The sequence below is a fragment of the Chenopodium album genome, chromosome 14 (assembly GCF_948465745.1).
Source record: "Chenopodium album chromosome 14, dcCheAlbu1.1, whole genome shotgun sequence".
In the NCBI taxonomy this organism is placed as follows: domain Eukaryota; kingdom Viridiplantae; phylum Streptophyta; class Magnoliopsida; order Caryophyllales; family Amaranthaceae; genus Chenopodium; species Chenopodium album.
In genome coordinates this window covers 23,266,860-23,274,100 of record NC_137847.1, presented here as the reverse complement: position 1 = coordinate 23,274,100, position 7,241 = coordinate 23,266,860, and the positions used below count along the sequence as shown (strand labels likewise).

General features: G+C 43.4%; 1 non-coding gene across 1 annotated transcript; it reads left to right on the top strand.

The window, feature by feature from the left end:
* The first annotated feature begins 6,647 nt into the window (after nucleotides 1-6,647).
* Nucleotides 6,648-6,752, top strand: LOC145580345 (small nucleolar RNA R71). The gene has a single exon (XR_014099409.1). It is a non-coding gene; the product is annotated as a small nucleolar RNA R71 (small nucleolar RNA).
* Nucleotides 6,753-7,241: the final 489 nt, after the last annotated feature.

Sequence of the window (7,241 nt, the reverse complement as noted above, 5' to 3'; positions counted from 1 at the left end):
TCGGTGGATGGGGCAAGGAGATTGGCGTCAGGGTTAAAATCCAAAAGTTCATTTAGACGCCTTGAGGAGATCACATGGCGGGCATTGAAGAGTTGGAAGGAGATTTGGAACTCGTTGTTTCCAACGGGTTCCTTCACAAAGGAGGCTAGGAACTCGTAGGTGGGCTCCTTGAAAGTTGGGTATTGGTGCTGGATGAACTCACTCATCCCAAGGTTATCAAGAAGGGACCGAAGGTCCTCATCTATACCCAGATCACGCATTGAGCGTTGGTAGTAGTGTCGAGTGGGGTTTAGTTTGCGTTTGATGAGGGTTTGATGGATGGGAGCGTGGTGTCGGTTTGAAAATTTCAAGGTGGGTAGAGTTGTTTGTTCTTGGTTTAGATTTTGAGAGGAGGGTTGGGGTTCATTAATTGTTATCCTGGGCTCCTTCCTGCTCCTTCTCCTACTACTCATCTTCACCAAGTTTAACTCAACAATCCCAAAAATACCGAGAACACCAAAAGAGTGATCCAACACTCAAGAATACCCAATTCTTCCCACAACAACAACAACAATTGAAGCTTTGACTTTGTTATCTGAAAAGAGGTTAGGAGCAACAACTTTCCAAGATACAAATAGCACAAGAAGAACACAAGAATCGCCAACAATATTCAATGCCAAAATTTGCAATACTCAATCACGAAAGAGACAATTACTAAGCAAATTTCAATATCAAGTATCAAAAACTCTCAACATCACAAATTTTCAATTTCACATGCATCAACAATTCTCAATACTCAATATCAAGCTAGTAATTACTTACAACAATTCTCAATACCCACAATCAAGTAATTGCTAGGCAAATTGCATAAAAACAACAATTTTCAACAACAATACTCAACAAATCACCAAGAAATTCATATCAAATTCCACAATTACAAGTAAAACTACCCTAAATCACACAAAATTCTTACAAGCTCAATCTTGCTTAACAATCCTAAAACATGGTATTATCTAATGAATTAAAGCCACAAAGTAGTCGAGGTTTAGGATTATACCACAATTGAAGAGCATGAAGACCACCACAACCACTTACGCACCACCACTTCGACCACCAAGGAGCAATCCCGAATTTGGTGAAAAATGGGTGATTTTGAGAAGGGAAAGTGATGAATTTGTGAGAAAAGTGAGGGAATGTAGGGGATTTGATGAAATTTCAAGGTAATAGGTGAGATTAGAGGGGATTTGAGAGGTTAGGGTTTGTGTTCTTGAGGAGAGAGAGTGAGAACCGGTATGAGAGGCGTGAAAATGATGATGAAATCGGGGAAAAAGAGAAGCTATCCCCCGATAAACCCAGATCTGCGCGCCCGCGCAGATGTCGCACACACGTCGCGCAAAACTTTCTGCCAAAATCTGAAATTTGGCCTTAATTCTGTGCGGGTTCTCCCAGGCCTGCGCGCCCGCACAGCCTTCTATTGTGCGCCAGCGCAGATGTCGCGCACAGGGCACGCATAACCTTCTACCAGATTCTGCCTTGCTGAGCTTCCCTATGTGCGGGTTCTCCCAGGCCTGCGCGCCCGCGCACAGGGTCTTCATCAATATTTTTGCTTTAAATCCCCCTCACTCACTTCCAAGTCTCTAAACCCCAACTTAGCTCCATATATAACACCAAACGACCTCCAAATTCCCTCCAAACACGCACCAAAGAGACAAGTGCCTACAAAGCAAGAGGAAAAACGAAAGCCATAAGACAAAAATCAAACAAACAACGTACCAAAAATATGGAAAATAGAGAAGAAAAGGGTTTAAAAGCCGGGTTGCCTCCCGGGAGCGCTTCTTTATAAGGTCATTAGCTTGACCATGATGAAAATCCATTCAAAAGGGTGGCTTAGGACCCAAAGGGTCAAGCCTCAGATACTCAATCACACCAACTTCTTCCTTGCAGAAATAGTGCTTTAAAAGAGAGCCGTTCACCATGAATTTGTTTCCGTCAGCATCCAACTCAAAAGAACCATAGGGAGTGGTCTTTGATACAACGAAAGGCCCCGACCACTTAGATTTGAGCTTGCCCGGAAACAAGCGAAGCCTTGAGTTGAAGAGCAAGACTTTGTCCCCAACCTTGAAACTCTTGTTCCGGATATGTTGGTCGTGCCACTTTTTTGTCTTCTCCTTATAGACTCTTGAGTTTTCATAGGCATCATCTCTAAGCTCCTCGAGCTCGTTGAGCTTCAACAACCTCTTTTCACCAACCTATAGGGGGTTGTACCTATGGGAGTCTTGTATGCCGTTCGAAGAGCCCAAAGTGTATCATCAAGCTTGAGAGACCAATCTTTCCTTGATTTGTTCACCATCCTCTCAACTATATTCTTGATCTCACGATTCGAGACCTCCACTTGACCTTGAGTCTGAGGATGGTAAGGTAGACCAACCTTGTGATGAACGCCATATTTCTTGAGAAGAGCTTCGAATTGCTTCTTGGCAAAATGAGACCCTCCATCACTAATAAGAACTCTTGGCACCCCAAATCTAGGAAAAATGATTTTCTTGAGAAGCTTGAGCACCACCTTGTGATCATTAGTAGGAGAGGATATAGTTTCGATCCATTTCGTCACATAGTCAACCGCCACCAAGATGTATAGGTTCCCACATGAAGAAACGAACGGTCCCATGAAATCCACCCCCCAAACATCGAAGGGCTCCACCTCTAGAATACTTTGTTGGGGCATCTCGTCCCTTTTGGTAATGCCACCACTCCTTTGGCATCGATCACATTGCATAACGAATTTGTGAGTATCCTTGTGCATTGAAGGCCACCAAAGCAAAGATTGAGAGATTTTTGCTACCGTCTTGTCAACACCACCATGTCCCCCATATGGTAATGAGTGACAATGCTCAAGGACACCCTTAATCTCATGATCAGGGACACACTTCCTAAAGAGACCATCACCACATTGCTTGAATAGGTACGGATCATTCCAAAAATACCTTCTCACTTCTTTGAAGAACTTTTTCTTTTGTTGAGAGGAGAATTCCGGAGGAACTACCCCACAAGCAAGGTGGCAATATCCGCATACCAAGGTGTAGAAGTCGCCACCATAGCCATGAGGGCCTCGATCCCTATCTCATCATTAATTGGAACATCCTCCTTGTTCTCAAATGGAAGCCTAGACAAGTGATCCGCCACATAATTCTCCGCTCCCTTTTTGTCCCTCATTTCCATGTGAAAGTCTTGAAGAGAGAGAACCCAACGGATCAAGCGAGGCTTCGCTTCTTTCTTGGTCATGAGGTATCGCACCGCGATGTGATCTGTGTACACAATGACTTTTGAACATATGAGATAGGACCGGAACTTATCAAATGCAAACACCACCGCTAGCATCTCCTTCTCCGTTGTTGTATAGTTCTTTTGAGCTTCATCGAGAGTCCTACTTGCATAGTAGATGGCACATGATTTCCCTTCTTTCTTTTGACCAAGGACGGCATCTACTGCAAAATCACTCGCATCGCACATTAGCTCAAAAGGCAAGCTCCAATCCGGAGCTTGCACAACAGGAGAAGAGATGAGAGCTTCCTTGAGCTTACAAAATGCCTCAAGGCAAGCCTCGTCAAAGCTAAAAACAATATCTTTCTTAAGTAATTCGGTCAAAGGTTTGGCAATTGAGGAGAAATCTTTTATAAACCTCCGGTAGAAATCGGCATGCCTAAGAAAAGCTCGTACTCCCGTGACGGAAGTAGGAGGGGGCAACCTCTCAATCACCGAAACTTTGACCGGATCAACCTCAATGCCATTTTTTGAAACTTTATGACCGAGGACAATGTCCTCCTCGACCATAAAATGGCATTTTTCCCAATTCAAAACCAAACTCGTCTCTTGACACCTTTGCAAAACTCTTTCAAGGTTATAAAGACAAGTGTCAAAAGACGAGCCACCAACACTAAAATCATCCATGAAAACCTCAATTTCTTTTTCAAGCATTTCGGAGAAAATGGAAGTCATGCATCTTTGAAAAGTAGAGGGGGCATTGCATAATCCGAATGGCATTCTTCGGTATGCAAATGTTCCATATGGACATGTGAAAGTAGTTTTCTCTTGATCGCTTGGATGGATAGGGATTTGGAAAAATCCGGAGTACCCATCCAAGAAACAAAAGAAAGCATGGTGAGAAAGCCTTTCAAGCATTTGGTCCATAAAAGGGAGAGGAAAATGATCTTTTTTTGTGTTCTTGTTCAATCTCCTATAATCAATACACATTCTCCACCCGGTCACCTTCCGGGTGGAGATCTCTTCTCCCTTTTCATCCTTGACAATGGTCATTCCACCCTTTTTGGGAACTACATGAACCGGGCTCACCCACTTGCTATCGGAGATAGCATAGATGATGCCCGCCTCACGTAGTTTCAAAATTTCTTTCTTGACAACCTCTTGAAGGTTGGGGTTCAACCTCCTTTGAGGTTCAATGGAGGTGGAATGATCATCCTCAAGATGAATACGATGCATGCATAGAGAAGGACTAATGCCCTTGATATCATCAATGCTATACCCTATCACATCTTTGTATTTTCTCAAAACATCAAGCAATTTTTTCAAATTAAGTTCATCAAGGGTAGCATTGACAATAATAGGATATTTTTCCTCCTCATCAAGATAAGCATATTTCAAAGAAAGGGGGAGGGGCTTGAGTTATACCTTGGGAGGAGGCTTGGAACTCTCCTCCGATTTTTCCTCCATTGATTCAAGCTTAATCTTGCTTTGTTGATCAACTTCCTCCTTTGAGGATTCCTCCATTGCCATGACAAATTCTTTATCTTCTTGAGAGTGGAACTCCTCTTTGCATGTGAGAGCTTCCACAATTGGATCTTGAGGCTTCATCATGACCCTTCCCAAACGGTCTAACTCCTCATTCACAACATCAACTCGATAACACTTTTCAACCATAGGGGTCTTTAGCAACTTTGAAAACTCAAAGACTATCTTCTCATCGGCCACTTCACATGTGATGGTGTTGTTTTTGCAATTGATGACCGCCCCCAAAGTCTTAAGAGCTTCCCGACCCAAAATCAAGGGTGTGTCCACATCTTCTTCCATGTCCATCACTACAAAGTCACAAGGCACATAGATGTGTGCCACTTGAATTGGAACATCCTCAAGTTCTCCACAAGGTAACTTCACCGAGCGGTCGGCTAGTTGAATTGTCTTCCTTGTAGGGATCATCTCAATATTGAGTTTTTGAGCAATGGATAAGGGGATTAGACTAACACTTGCTCCAAGATCGGCCAATGCACCCCTAGCTTCCATATTTCCAATTTTCACCGGCAAAGTGAAACTCCCCGGGGCTTTCTCCTTCTTGGGCATTTTATGTTGAACAAGAGCACTCACTTGGTGTGGAAGGGTGATAAGCTTATCATTGAGCTTCCTTTTGTTGGTGAGGATGTCCTTGAGAAATTTGGAGTAAGATGGCATTTGTGTCACTACTTCAAGAAAAGGGAGATTGATGTGCAAGTTCTTCATCACACTTAGAAACTGTGCAAACTTGTCATTCAAATTCCTCTCCGCAAGCCTACTTGGAAAAGGAACCGGTCCATCAAGGTTCCTAGTCTCACTAGGAATTGAAGTTGTCTTCTCGTTGTTGACCTTCTTCTTCTCCGAACTTCCTTCTACCTCATCAACTTTTTCCTCCTCACCTCTCTTATCTTCATTCACACTCTCTTTTCCTCCCTTCTTTCCCTCACTATCCCCCTCATTTGGACCATCATAGGAAGTTCTCGACCTCAAAGTGATTGCCTTGCATGTATCGGATTTTTGGTTATGAGAAGGGTTAGGTTGTGGTTGTCCGGGTAGAGTTGATGGTGAATTGAAAGGAGTCCTCTCGGCCAATTGAGCTAGTTGTGAATCAACCATCTTGTTGTGAGCCCTTATTTCTTGCATTTGTTGCCCAAAAGTTTGCATTTGTGAATGCATAGCTTGAAGGAGTTGTGTGGGTGTTGGCTCCGCTTGAGGTGCTTGTTCTTGATTTCTTTGGGGTGCTTGGGTTTGATTATTATATTGGTGTTGGTTATTGTATTGGTTTTGGTTGTTATATTGGTTGTTCCTTGGGTAGGTTCCTCTTGGGTTTTGGTTTTGAGATGGAGGTGGATTTTGGTATTGGGGGTTCGAATTGTAAGAGGGTTGAGCTTGTTGGCCCCATTGTTGAGGTTAAGATGCAAACGCAGGTGGTGATTATCTCCAAGCTACTCCACCACCGCCTTCTCTAAAACCATCTTGCCTTGTGTTGTATGTCGCTACATGCTCGGGGCTCAAACCTCCACAATAAGATGTATCATGGTTCGTTCCTCCACAATTTTGACAAGAGAAAGAGTTGACTTGAGAAGAGCTTGCTCCACCGCTTGAGCTTGCATTTACACTTGTGTTCAACTTTGAGAGCCCTTTTGTGAGTTTCTCAATTTGATGTTGCAATTGATCGACCTTCTCCAATTCATACATCCCACCTTTCTTCGGTGCACTCCTTCTCCTACCTCCCCAAGAGTAGTTCTTTGCAACCTCCTCGATCGTTGCCTCCACTTGATTTTGGGGAATCTTGATCAATTGTCCACCCGCCCCCGCATCCAAGTTAGCTCTAGACATGGGCTCCAATCCATCGTAGAAAAACCTCATGAGCAAACTTTGATTGTATTCATGGTGAGGACACACTTGTACCAACTCTTTGAACCTCTCCCAAGCTTCATTAAGGCTCTCATCCGCTTCTTGTTCAAATGATGCAATCTTCCTTCTCATCTCGGCGGTCTTTTCCTCGGAAATGAACCTCTTCAAGAATGCCTTAACTACCTCCCTCCAAGATGTGAGTGAGTTAGGCTTCACTTGCTTCAACCACTTCTTTGCTCTACCCGAAAGAGATTGTCGAAATAGGCGCATCCGGATGTATTCTTGAGAAACTTGGTTGGTTTGAATCATGGCACATAGCTCAAGGAATCTATCAAGGTGCTCTATAGGGTCTTCACTTGTAGAACCCGAAAATTGCTCCGATTGAACCATTCTTGTATATTGGGGATGAATTGTGAAGTTAGTTTCCGTGACGGGTAACAAAATCCCTCCCGTGAGCTCATAATCCTCCGGATTTCCGAACTCACGAAATAAAATATCATCCTCTTGTCCCGCCATTGATTCACTTTGCGAACTAGAAGAGTAAGAATCACTCCCACTATCAATTATAGCACCAAGTCCTCTTCCTTCTTCTTGAAAAAGTCTACGGATTTGTCTTAAAGTTC